General features: G+C 42.6%; 1 pseudogene; it reads left to right on the forward strand.

The window, feature by feature from the left end:
• The first annotated feature begins 3632 nt into the window (after nt 1-3632).
• Nucleotides 3633-4674, forward strand: LOC132432928 (26S proteasome regulatory subunit 10B pseudogene; annotated as a pseudogene).
• The last annotated feature ends 10052 nt before the right edge of the window (nt 4675-14726 follow it).

Here is a 14726-nt window from a genome sequence, read left to right on the forward strand (position 1 = left end):
ATGTCCACAATCTCATTCACAATCTTAGGGGAAAAGCAAACAATTAGAATTAACAAGTGAAATTGTCAAGACCACTAGATGCAGGATCAACATAAAAATTAATACATTTAAAAGAATTTAAATAATATAAATTATGTTCTTAAACTACAATATAATTATGTTAGAAATCAGTAATAGATCTGGAAAGTCCTCAAATATAGGAAACTAAACAACACACTTCTAATTAACCTATGGATCAAAGAAGAAATTACAAGGAAAATTACAAAATATTTTGAATTGAATGAAAATAAAAATACAACACATCAAAATTTGGGGGATGCAGCTAAAACTCTGCTTAGAGGGAAATTTATAGTAATACATGCTTATAGTAGAAAAGAAGAAGAGTTTCAAATCAATGACCTAGGTTTCTAACTTATTATTCTATTCAAAGTTATTCTAACTAAGAACAGCAACTTAAACCTAAAATAAGCAGGAAAAAAATAAAGAGAAAAAAATTAAACAACAGTGAAATTGAAACAGAAAAGTAACAAAGCAAAGCAAAACTGATTATTTAAAAAATTATTAAAATTGACAAACCACTAGCCAGACTAATCAAGAAAAAGAAAGATGACATAAATTACCAATATCAGGAATAAAAGGTCATGACCATAGATCCTACAGAGAGTAAAGGCTAATAGGGAATATTATATATAAGTATATACCAATAAATTCAGCAATTTAAATGAAATGGATAAATTCCTTGCAAGATACAAATTACCAAAGCTCACTCAAGAATAAATATATATCCTAAATAGCCCTATATCTAGTAAGAACTTCTTTTGTAGTTAAAATCCTTCCCACGGGGGCTTCCCTGGTGGTGCAGTGGTTAAGAATCCGCCTGCCAATGCAGGGGACACGGGTTTGAGCCCTGGTCCGGGAAGATTCCACATGCCACGGAGCAACTAAGCCCGTGTGCCACAACTACTGAGCTACTGGGCCTGCGCTCTAGAGCCTGCAAGCCACAACTACTGAGCCCCCATGCCACAACTACTGAAGTCTGCGCGCCTAGAGCCCGTGCTCTGCAACAAGAGAAGCCACTGCAATGAGAAGCCTGAGCACCACAACGAAGAGTAGCCCCTGCTCACTGCAACCAGAGAAAAGCCCGCGTGCAGCAACAAAGACCCAACACAGCCAAAAATAAAATAAATTAATTAAAAAAAAAAACTTCCCACAAACAAAAACTCCAGGCCCAGATGGTTTCATTGGTGAATTCTGTGAAACATTTAATAAAGATAATATCAGTTTTACATACACTCTTCTGGAAAATCAAACAGAAGGAGAAATCACACCCTAACAAATTCTATGAAGCAAGCATTAACCTGGTAGCAAAACCAGACAAACACATTACATGAAAAAGCAAAATAAAACTACAGATCAACATCTTTCATGAACATAGATGCAAAAAAATGAAGTTTAGTAAATCATAACTACAATATGTAAAAGGATCACGACCAAGTGGAGTTTATCCCAGGAATGCAAGGTTGGTTTTACATTCAACATTAATGTAATTCACCATACTTATGGAAGGAAAAGAAGAAAAGTGCATATTATCATCTCAAAAGATGTGAGGAAGAGGAAGAGGAAAAAGAAGAAAAGGAGGAGGAGAAGGAAGAGGGGAAGGAGGAGGGGGAGTAGGAAGAGGAGGAAGCAGACGCAACAGCAGCATTTGATAGAATCCAACAACCATTCATAATAGAAACTCTAGGCAAACTAGGAATAGACGGGAACTTGATCAACCCGTTAAAGATGATCCACAGAAACATATAGCTAATATCACCTTACTGAGAGACTGAATACAGTCCCCACAAAGATCAGGAGAGAGAAAAAGATGTCTGTTCTTACCACTCGTACATGATATTATACTGGAGGTTCTACCCAGTGCAACAGGCCAGAAAAAACAAATAAGAGGCATACAGTTTCGAAAGGAAGAAATACAACTGTCTTTATTTGTAGCCGAAATTATAGTCTGTAGAAAATCCTAAGGAATTTACCCAAAAAAAATGCTGGAATAAGTGAATTTAGAAAGGTTGCAGGATACCAAGTTAACATAAAACAAATCATTCTATTTCTATGTACTAGAAAGAATCAATCAGGAATTCTTATTTTTAAAAAACACTATTAATGATAGCATGAAAAATATAAAATACTTAACAAAAGTTTGAATAAAAGATATACAAGGCTAGTACCTCAAAAACTTCAAAACATTGCTAACAGAAATGATAGAAAACCTAAATAGATGGATAAATATACCATGTTTGAGAATTGGCAAAATCAATACTAAGACAGCAATTCTCACCAAATCAATCTGTAGATTCAATCGATCTCAATCAAAGTCCCAGAAGGTTTTTTTTTTTTTTGGTAGAAGTTGACAACTTGATTTTAAATTTTATATTAAAATGCAAAGGACCTTGAATACCCAAAATAATTTTGAACAAGAAGAACAAAGTTGGAGGACTTAGACTACTTGATTACAAGATTTATTATAAAGCAACTCTAATCAAGGTAATGTGGCATCTGTATAAACACACATCAGTGAAATAGAATGGAAGGTCCAGAAATAGATCCATATACCTACGGTTAATTAATTTTCAACAAAGGTGCCAAGGGAGTTCAATGGAGAAAGGATAATCTTTTCAAAAAATGGTTCTGGAACAGTTGCATATTTGGAAGTAAAAAATGAACCAGATCATTATCATATCACACCATATATAAAAATTAGCTCAGAATGGATCATAGATCTAGATGTAAAAGCTTAAACTATAAAACTTCTAGAAGAAACCATGAGAGAAAATCTTAGTGATCTTATATTTGGCAAAAAAAAAAAAAAAAAAAAACTAAATAGGAAACAAAAGGATAAACTATAAAAGAAAAATTAATTTAGTTGGTTTCCAGCAAAATTAAAAACACTTGCTCTTCAACAGATACTGTTATAAAAATGAAAAGGCATGTCACAGACTGAAAATATTTGTAAAACAGAATCAACAAAGAATTTTTATGTAGGATATATTTTTTTACATGTATAACTCAATAGTAAGACAAATGGCCCAATGAAAATGGTAAAAGATTTGAACTGACATTTCACCAAAGAAGATGGCAAGTAAGTGCATGAAAAGATGCCTTACATCATTAGTCATTAGGAAAATTCAATTCAAAACCACAATGAAAAAAAAAACCACAATGAGATACCACTTCACAACCACTAGAACGGCTCAAATTAAAAAGAGTGACCACTCCAAACGTTAGTGAGTATGTGGGGCAACTGGAACTTTCATACTCTGCAGGTGGGAATATAAAATGGTATGGTCACTTTGGAAAACAGATAATAGTTGCTTAAAAAGTTAAAAATAGTTTCCCGGGGCTTCCCTGGTGGCGCAGTGGTTGAAAGTCCGCCTGCCGATGCAGGGGACACGGGTTTGTGCCCCGGTCCGGGAGGATCCCACATGCCACGGAGCGGCTGGGCCCGTGAGCCATGGCCGCTGAGCCTGCGCGTCCGGAGCCTGTGCTCCGCAACGGGAGAGGCCACAACAGTGAGAGGCCCGCGTACAGCAAAAAAAAAAAAAAAAAAAAAGAGAAGCTGCTGGAGCACAAGGAGATGGACAGCTGTCTCAAGGAGTTAAGGGAACAATTAAAAGAACTTGCCAAGCAGTATGAAAAGTCTGAAAATGATGTGAAGGCCCTACAAAGTGTTGGGCAGATTGTGGCTGAAGTACTTAAGCAATTAACTGAAGAAAAATTCATTGTTAAAGCTACAAATGGACCAAGATACGTTGTGGGTTGTCGTCGACGGCTTGACAAAAGTAAGTTGAAGCCAGGAACAAGAGTTGCTTTGGATATGACTACACTAACTATCATGAGGTATTTGCCAAGAGAGGTAGAGCCACCGGTTCACAACATGTCTCATGAGGACCCTGGGAATGTTCCTTATTCTGAGATCGGAGGGCTATCAGAACAGATTCGGGAATTAAGAGAGGTAATAGAATGACCTCTTACAAACCCATAATTATTCCAACGTGTAGGAATAATACCTCCAAAAGGCTGTTTGCTATAGGCACCACCAGGTACAGGAAAAACACTCATGGCATGAGCTGTTGCTAGCAAGCTGGACTGAAATTTCTTAAAGGTTGTATCTAGTTCTATTGTAGACAAGTACATTGGTGAAAGTGCTCGTGTGATCAGAGAAATGTTTAATTATGCCAGGGACCATCAGCCATGCATCATTTTTATGGATGAAATAGATGCTATTGGTGGTCGTCGGTTTCCTGAGGGGACTTCAGCTAATAGAGAGATTCAGAGAACTTTAATGGAGCTACTGAATCAAGTGGATGGATTTGATACCCTACATAGAGTTAAAATGATCATGGCTACAAACAGGCCAGATACAGTGGAGCCTACTTTGCTTCGTCCAGGCAGATTAGATAGAAAAATACATACTGATTTATCAAACGAACAAGCAAGGTTAGATATATTGAAAATCCATGCAGGTCCCATTCCAAAGCATGGTGAAATAGATTATGAAGCAATCGTGAAGCTTTCCGATGGCTTTAATGGAGCAGAACTTAGAAATGTGGCTCACTTAGAAAGGTTTGTACTGAAGCAAGTATGTTTGCAATTCTTGCTGATCATGATTTTGGATAGGTCTGGCTTACAACATCCCTATTTCCTGGCACTCCTGTGAGTGGTGCTTGTAAAGCTAAAAATGGAGCATAGCACAGCAGTGACATTCAACAAACAGTACCTGAGATCTGGTCACTACAGGACCACACAGGTAGATGCCCTCTGTTTTCAGCCCAGGATCACCCTCTCAGCACAGAAGCTCTGCCTCAGTTTACATGCAAGGCCTCTCTTCCCTCCTTGATTACCAGAGAACACCAACTTCCCTGACTCCTGACCAAGTATGGATTCTTCCTATCACCTGTGAAGAACTACATCTTAAAGAGGTAGGAAGAAGTTGGCCCTGGAGCCAGACTGGCCTGAATTTCATCTGAGTCACTCGTTAGCTGTGTTATCCTGGACAAGTGTCATAACTTCTCTGAGCTTCCAATTTCTTATCCGCCTGATGGGGATAACAACCCTACCCACTTCTTGGGATTGTGGTGAGGGGTTAATGGGCACTGGCTGTACAGGCTCCTTGCACACTGACTGGCATACTGGATGTGCTCAATAGATGTCTGTTCTCTTTTCCTCTTGCTATTCCCATGTACTCTATGCAAACACTTTCATTAGAGGCCCCTAAAAAGTCCTATCTTACCCCAGGCCTTTCTATAATCTTGATAGCAGATTGGCATAGCTATTTAAAAGTACAAAAATCAACGTTAACTTTCTCAACAGTAATAAAAGAAAATAATGGCTAACTGTATTGTACGTAAAATCAGTCCCAGTTCACGCCCCCATGCCGCTTACAGTCTAGCGGGAAAGGACATTGATCCACAGACCGCAGATCTGGGCATGAGAGGTGCCTGTGACAGCTCATATGCTTCTCAAAAGGGCCTCACGAGATGGATGCTATTATTATACTGACTTTTCAGATGAAGAAACTGAGACTCAGAGAAGTTACAATTCTTGTTCAGGGTCACCTGACGAATAAGAAGCAGACTAGGATTTGAGCCTAGATCCTTCTTCCCAACCTCCAGTTGTGAAACAAATATAGGGATGGTAGATGGACCTCAACAAACTTCTAGAAGATAGAATCCCTGCTGGGCAGAGGCTGACCATTTAAAATTTTCAAATAGGAGTCAGCTTCAGTTATTAAGACTGTTGTTGAGATGTATCTGAGAAGGCTGGAGGGAGGACAGACCCCCAAAGAAGCCAGCATTGTGATACTTTGTTTCAAAAAGCAGGATCTTTCAGAACTGCAAGTTCCAGGTAGCAGAGGCTGAAGTGGCATGTGGTCTAACCCTTCTATTTTACAGATGAGTAAAATGAGGCACAGAGAAGGCAAGAGACTTGTTGAAAATCACAAAGAAATCTCCTTAGCAACTGGTTTCTCCCCGTCTATACATCAACCCCAGGAAAGACTCTTATTGGCTCTTTTGGGATCACATGCTCATCCTTGTACCAATCACTGTTGCCAGAGGGCAGCTCTAGCACCTTGAGTGACAGCCCCACCAAAACCAACCAACTGCTCTTGCTTGAGATGTCAAAGGACTGACTCCTTCTCAGGTCCTGGGTGGGAATGTTACATCTTCAGAGAGGCCTTCTTCTACCATTCTACCCAAAGAACACTCCTCCCTGACCCTGTTGTCACTTTGATTTTTCTCCAGAAGACTTATTACTCTTTGATATTATTTATTTTTCATTCTTTATTAGAATATAAAGAAGCTCCTTGAAAAGAGGGGCTTTGTCTGATTTCTTGACCACTGTATCAAGTGTTTAGAACAGGACTTGGCATATAAAGGTGCTCAATAAATATTTTTGAATTAAAAAAAAATGAGTAGGGGAGAAGTTTCCAAATGATCTGGAAGAAGACAAAAGGCAAAGCATGCTGGACGGACATACACCACCCACAGCAGCCACCAGTGAATTCTTAGTGATTCATCTTTAGGGAAATCAATAAAGCAACTACTGTTTCAGCGAGCAGTAAATAAATAAATAAAAGTCAGTGGAAGGTCTGTGATCTCTGGTTTCTCATCTGTCTCACTGACTGGCCTGGGACCCTCTGCTTGCTTAGCACTTACTAGAGCCTGGCAGATAGTAGGTGCTGAAATAAGGGTTTTGGATGAATAAACCCAACAGTAATATCTTAGTCTGTGTTTCTGAAACATTGATGTGCATTCACATTACCTGGGGATTTGTTAAAATGCAGATTCTGATTCAGTAGGTCTGGGTGGAGCCCGAGAGTCTGCATTTCTAATAGGCTCCCAGGTGCTGTTGCTGCTGCTGGCATGAACCACACTGTGAGTAGCAAAGCTCAGTCTATTAGCAAGAAATCTGTGGGCATCTCACTATACAAACAGGTGAAATAAAGAGCCAAGAGGAGCCTTCCAGAAACAATAATGGTAGGGGGATCGGGAGACCCGGATTCTAGTCCCAGGTCTCCTGTCTATAAGCCCATGAACTTGGACAAGTTTCTGCAGTCTCTGAACCTCAGTCCCAGCTGCCAGGTCAGGACTCCCCAACCAGCCCTTCTCTCCTCACACAAGGTGTCTGAGCTGCAGCACTGGGGGCAGGGCAGGGAATCTAAGGCGGAATCAGATCCAGCACTGGTCCCTCACCATCCATGAGCTCTAAGAATATATACTTTAGCCTGCCTTGCAAGGATGCGAGAGAGAGTTAAGATCAACATACGTTGGAGAAAAGAATCCCTGAGCTCTCACCTCTGCCATCCAGCAGATTTTATACTTAACGCTACTTCATAAATTCCCGCTATCCACATTCTGGTTGTTTTCAGTTTTCTAAGGCTGCTCCCTCGCACTAGCCAGACCTCCCTCTTTAATACAGATCTTCTGAATCTCACCCCACCCTCTTCCTGGATAAAACCCAAAAAAAACCAAACACAACAAAAGACCCTCTTCTGCCTTTGCCTATGACTCACAAACAATAATAAAATGATAGCTTCACACTTATTACATAGACTATATTGGTATTTCCCCAAATGCAGTAAACATCAATTACAGCATGCATACACAGACAAGTGTCATTCTCATAGTTACATTATTAGCAGGTTACCAACTATTTGTGGTAAATGATACTGTCTTTCCGCTTAGGGTAGCAATGTGAAGTCTCCTTTAAATATAAACAAAATGAGTCTATAATAAGGAAAAGCAAATCAAAACCGCAATGAGCTACCACTTCACACCAAGTAGAACAGCTACAGTAAAAAAAAAATAATAGTAAGAGTTGGAGAAATTGTAACCCTTGTACAACAGTCTAACAGTTCCTCAAAAGGCTAAACACAGATTTATCATACGACCAGGTAATTCCACTCCTAGGTATAACCAAGAGAACTGAACACATACGTCCATGCAAAAACTTGTACACGAACGTTCACAGCATTAGTCATAATAGTGTAAAACTGAAAACAATCCTGCTGTTCATCAACAGATAAATGGATAAATAAAATGTGGCATATCCACACAATGCGTTATCCAGCCGTAAAAAATAAAGTGCTGATGAATGCTGCAATGGGGATGAATCCTGAAAACATTATGCTAAATGAAAAAAGCCAGACAAAGACCACATATTTTTATGATTTCACTTATATGAAATGTCCACAATGGGAAAATCCATAGAGATAGAAAGTAGATCAGTGGTTTCCTAGGGCTGGAGGGGTGAGCTGGGGAAAAATGGGGAGTGACTGCTAAAGGGTACAGGGTTTCTTTCTAGGGTGATGAAAATTGGGGTGTTCAAAAACTGACTACGGTAATGCTTACACAGCTGTGAATATATTAAAACCACTGAATTGTATACTTTAAATGGGTGAGTTGTATTGTGTGAATTATATATCAATAAAGATGTTATAAAATATCTAAAAATATTAGGTAATACTATAGGTGGCATACATATATGAAAAAAAGCATTAAGGACACAGATAAAGCAAAGTTTAGGAAACACTGGATTGGATCAGCAATCCTAAAAATCCTGAGGTAAATGTTGTTTTTTCCTGTTATACAGGAAAATGGACTCTTGAGAGGTGAGTGTTCATCCAAGAACGAAAAATTTTAAGTGGATTTCGAACCCAGGCTACTGACTCCAAAACCAGTGCTCTTATCTGACATGTTATACTGCTTCCTAGACTCCCAACCCTTGAATTTAGCTCCCATCCACACTTTTCCTGATGATGCCTCTCCCCTAATGGTGTCTCTCTGAGACTTCGGTCTGAACTACACCAGTGAGCATTACCTACAGCTTTGACCTATGTAATCAACAGACTATCACAGAAATGATGGTGCATAATTTCTGAGGCTAGGTTGGATCCCTTCCTTTGGAGAATACCAGCTGACACATTCTGAAGACAATCAGCCCTGTGGAAAGATCTACACAGCAAACAACTGAGGCCTTTTGCCAACAGCCATGTGAGTGCATCATGTTGGAAGCAGGTCCTCTAGCCCCATCAAGCCTTCTGACGACTGCGGCCCCAGCCCATCTCTTGACTACAGCCTCATGAGAAGCCCTGAGCCAGAACTACTCAGTGAATCTGCTCCTTATTTCCTGACCCACAGAAACCATAAGGTACTGTGTATTTATTGTTTTAAGCTATTAAGTTTTGGGGTAATTTGTTATGTAGCAGTAGATAACTAGTACACCCTATGACTAGTTCCTGCCAATGATATGTGAGCTGAAAAGTTACACACTACTTCCAGGTCCACGATATGAACGTGCCTTTTCTACTTTCTCTTCCCCTTCCCACAGAGCTCTTTCCTTTCCTCCCAGATATTTGCACACCCACGTTCATAGTAGCATTACTCACTATAGCCAAAGGGTGGAAGCAATCCAAGTGTCCATCAACAAATGAATGGATAAACAAAATATGATCCATCCATATAATAGAATAGTATTCAGTCTTAAAAAAGGGAAATTCTGGCTCGTGGATGAACCTTGAGGACACTGTGCTAAGTGAAATAAGCCAGTCACAAAAGGACAAAGACTATGTGATTCCAGTTACACAAGGTCCCTAGAGCAGCCAAAGTCACAGAAACAGGAAGTAGAATAGTGGTTGCCAGGGGGTTGAGGGAGGGAGAAGGGGGAGTTAGTGTTTAATGGGGACAGAGTTTCAGTTTGGAAAGATGAAAAGTGTTCTGGAGATGGATGGTGGTGACGGCTGCACAACAGTGTGAATGTCCTTAATGCCTTTGAAATGTACACTTAACAATAGTTAAAATGGTAAATTTATGTCATACCTATTTTATCATAATAAAAAATGTCATGATATGCCCAAAAGGTTGTTACTCCCTCTGCTGACTCCCTAAGCACCTGTGGTAAGGGCTGGGGCTTGTGGGCTGACTAACTCTTTTTCCAGCCACTGTTTGTGAGAGTCCTACTGTGGACAAAAAGGCTGGGCACCCTGTATTTAGGATGCAGGTTCAGCTGCATGGGACAGGAACCCAAAACAACAGTGGCTTAAATGAGACGGAAATCCCTTTCTCCTGCACACAGTCTCTGGAGGCAGGTAGTGCACAGCTGGCATGGTGACTCAGCCCCGTGTAGTCATTCAGGGACCCAGCCTCTGCTCTTGCAGTCTGCCATCCCTAGGGCGTTTTTCTCAACCATGTGGCTCAAGGTGGCTTACCACCACGTGTATAGGATCCTAAGCTGCAGGGTGAAGAAGGGGCATGCCTCCTCTCTTTAAGACACTGTCATCTGGGGTCTCTGTCCTAGAAGTGGAATGCCATTGCTGCCTAATGTATGTTCCATCCCCAGCATCCCCCAACAGGATGTCGGTGGTTTTCTGTCTTGTCATGGCAGCCGTGGAGGAGATCGGCAGAGATCTTGTGAGCCCCATGTTGAAACTAACAGAGCCCCAACATGGGTGGAACCTGGATCCCTGTATCACTGCATGGAAGGCTGCCTCTCAAACATCTGATAGAGCTTTGCATACTGAGAGTAAACCTCAAATGTGTGAAAGCACTGGGATTTCAGTGTTTATGTATTACGGCCGCCAGCATTCTCTTAACTAACACAGAGCTTCATGACTGGAGCTTGGGAAGTCAGATAACACAACAAGGCTGAGGCCAGATCAGGCAATGGGAAGATGACTTTGGAGCCAGGAGACCCAAATCCAAGCTCCCGCAACCCCACTTACAAGCTACGTGGGCCATTCAAACTCTTTTGGCCTGGTTCGCTCAAATATAAATTGGAGATGATGATAATACAAACCACACACTATTTGTGGTGTGAACTGAATGAGGGAATCTGCAAGAAAGACAGTTGAGAAAAATCTACTTGGGGCAGCGACAGACACCTGTCCCCTTGCCATTCTCTAAAGAGGAGAACAGATGGGCGTTTAGAAATGGGCACAGCACTCCATAACTCACAGCTTGATGAGAAGCAAATGGCCCACAGCGGGGGGGCCTGATCTCTAAGTCATGGCTGAATATTCCGCCTCGGGCAGGAAGCTGTCTGTCTTGGGTTTGGCAATAGCTTTGATTCAAGACCTCAAATAGGTTCCTGAGAGTTTACTTGGTTGGGACTCAGACTGGGTTTACAGCATAGACCAACGTTTTCCCCAGGCAGCCCAAGAATGAGGGTCTGGACCTCTTCTCGTTATATCTCAACAGGACAGCACTGGTGCAGAAAAGCTGGGATACTCACGCTCTGGCTGCCACTCTGCGGAGTATGGCCACCGCGGGTGCTCACAGCGGCATCTAAAGCACAGATGCTTCAGGGACTGGGCAGAGCACGTAACACTGTGAAGAGGCTGGCTGCCATGTAACAGTGAGTGGCTGCTGCTCTGAGCTATGTAGCAAATCGGGCGTGCTTACCGGCTCCTTTCAGCCCACAGCTGAACTAAAGGCTCGAATCTGAATTCATTGCCTCTGTGGCTCCAGTTTTTCTAGCCCAGTGCTAACATAAATATGTCACATAAGTAATTTAAAATATTCCAGTAGCCACATGTAAAAACTATAAGGAGAAAGATGAAATTCACTTTAATCTTATATTATATTTAACCCAATAGATGATTCTGATCATCAGTTCCAGTATGTGTGGGGTTTTTCCACCCCACCAAGCAATTCTCAGACACCAGCTGGGTGTCCTACCATTCAGCTCAATTCAACACTACCTGATGCGATAGCAACAGATTCCAGGGGTTAAGGGCTCTTCCCATAAGACTGCACCCTCCCCCCTTTCAGACGCCCATCACAAGTCCAGGCTGTCACCTGTGCTTCTGACCAAGAGGCTATAAATCGCAGGATCCCATGCCCCCCTCCTTGCGTTTGATTACTTTGCTAGAGTGGCTCACAGAACTCAGAGAAACAGTTTACTTACTAGATTATTGGCTTATTACAAAGGGATATAACTAAGGAACAGCCAGATAGAAGAGATGCATAGGGCAAGGTATGGGGAAGGACGTCTCCCTGTGTTCACTGATTCAGAAGTTCTCCCAACCCCCGTCCACTTGGGTTTTTATGGAGGCTTCCTTATATACGCACAATTCATTGGCCATTAGTGATTAATTCAAACTCCAACCCCTCTCCCCTCCCTGCGATCAGGGAGTGGGAGTGAAAGTCCCACCCCTCTCTTAGTGGTTGGTTCCCTGGCAACCAGCCCTCATTTTCAGGTGTTTTCCAAAAGTCACCTCACTAACAAAAACCCAGTTGTGGTGGAAAGAGACTTGTTACGAATAACAAGATACCATTTCCCCTTTATGGCTCTCAAGGACTTCAGGGACTGAGGACAAGAGACCAAATATGACAAAAGATGTTTCTGTTGCCCTTTTCATTCAGGAAATTCCAAGGGTTTTGGGTGCTGTGAGCCAGGAACTGTGGATGAAGACCATATATATATGAGAACTATAGTTTGGTCATCTGAACGATCAAATACATATTTCTTATAAATCACAATATCACACCCACAAATCCAAAAAATCATTTCAACATGTAATCAATGTTAAAAATATTGGTGAGCTATTTTACATTCTTCTTTTTTACACTAAGCCTTCAAAATCTGGAATGTGTTTTACATCTCCAGTAGGACCAGCTACATTTAAAGCACTTAGGAACCACGTGCAGCTGGCGGCTGCTCTGTTGGACACTTCTGTTTTAGGTAGTTGGCATCCCCCGAACCCACCGAGCATCTCCACACCTCCGTGCCTTTGCCTACACTGTTCCTTCTGCTTGCCACAGCCTCCTCTCCTTTGCCCATCTGAACGCCTACTCATACTTCAAGGGCTTAGCGCAAATGTCACCTCCTCCCTGAAGTCTTATGCAACCCCCTAGGATGCTCCCATAAGACCTTGTTTCCCCCTCTATTCGAGTGCCCACCATGCTGGATTATGTTCAACTTGTTGAAAGGCCAAGACCACTTCTGAACCATCACCAGCACCTTGCTTGCTAAGCACCTTGCTTAGCACATGGCAGACCCTAGGGGCCACTGTGGGCTCTCTCTGGGATGAGGGTGTTAGGGCACAAGGAAAATTTCGTTAAAAGTTCCCCGATAATTTTTTTTTTTTTTTTTGTGGTACGCGGGCCTCTCACTGTTGTGGCCTCTTCCGTTGTGGAGCACAGGCTCCGGACACGCAGGCTCAGCGGCCATGGCTCACGGGCCCAGCTGCTCCGTGGCATGTGGGATCTTCCCGAACCGGGGCACGAACCCGCGTCCCCTGCATCGGCAGGCGGACTCTCAACCACTGCGCCACCAGGGAAGCCCCTTTTTTTTTTTTGGTAATGGATCACAAAAAAGAAAGTGGTGTATAAAATGTTGCTTGGGATATCATTGTTACCAGAGAAACGGACCCAGAGAGCTATGATTTGGGGCTGGACATATCGTTAATAGTCATTCAGTTCTTAGTGTATGGTCCTCACAGGAAATATTTGAGGAACCTTGATATACAGCTATAAGGCACTGTATATCTGGGGCCCATGGGGAGCGTAGCAGTCTCCCAGCTGGGTAACCCAGGGTCAGGGTTGACATGTGTCGTAACAGGATCAGGGCCACCATGTTGCACAATTCTCGAGTGACAATGTGAATGGTGCCGCTGGAGCTGAGCACACACAGCCTGTTGTCAGATGCAGTGGTTCTGGAAGCCCCACCTGTAGGTAAATGTACGCATCTTGATATGCCACTGGCTTTAGACACCTGAGGCAGGATAACGGGGAGATTAGGTACAAGTACAGGGAAACTCGGAAGTGAGGAACCAGTTGCGTTCACAACACAGATGCTGCCCAATTCCAGAAGGGCTGCAGCTCAGAGTGCAAGTGTAAAATCAGGGTTTGGGAACTTAGAGTCTCCTCCAGAAATGGCCCAGATGGGGACTCCTCTTCCCGGGTTGGCATCCAGGATATAATGACTAAGTTTTGAGCAAATGTTCTCAGGCTTAGGTGAGGAAGAGGACGTGGACTTCCTCCTCTGTCCCCTCCTTTTTCTGCTTAGATCAAACAGGGAAAGACAAAGTTCATGTGGGTGAAACCACTGGCTAGAAGAGGACTGCAATCAAACCTGGCAGGTCAAAGAGTATCATCACAAAACTGAGATCGAATTCTGGCTCCACTGTGTGAGTGTGGACAAGGTGCTCAACGTCTCTGAGCTTCAGTTCTGTTATCTGTAGAACAAAGATATAACCATCCCTACCCCACAGTGGTGTCACGCAGCATAACAGAGAAGGGCTGCGGGAGGGCCCAAGCGCAGCCTGTGATAAGCATATTGGTCAGCTTTGGCTGTGGAACAAGCCCCACTGTCTCCTTCTGGGGCTGAGGCTGGTGGGGGGGGCAGCAGCCACGTGGGCTGTGTTCTCACAGCAGTGTCAGCGGGTAAGAGGGCAAACCCAACTGTGCAAGCACGTGTCAAACCGCCAGTGTGAATCACGTGGCCGAGGCCAAAACCAAGGCAAGAAGCAGGACAGTCTGTCCATCAGGGGGCCATGGCAAGAATGAGGCTGTAGACACAGTTACGGGGGAGTGAAGAGTCAGGACCGATCATTCAATCTACTACAGTATACAGACAGAGTCATCATCTACTCACGCTCATTTCAGTTCTTTCAGCATTTCCTTCCGATCACAGAGGGCTGTGCCAGACACTGTGGCAGAAGATACGCA

The sequence above is a fragment of the Delphinus delphis genome, chromosome 10 (genome assembly GCF_949987515.2).
Source record: "Delphinus delphis chromosome 10, mDelDel1.2, whole genome shotgun sequence".
Classification (NCBI taxonomy): domain Eukaryota; kingdom Metazoa; phylum Chordata; class Mammalia; order Artiodactyla; family Delphinidae; genus Delphinus; species Delphinus delphis.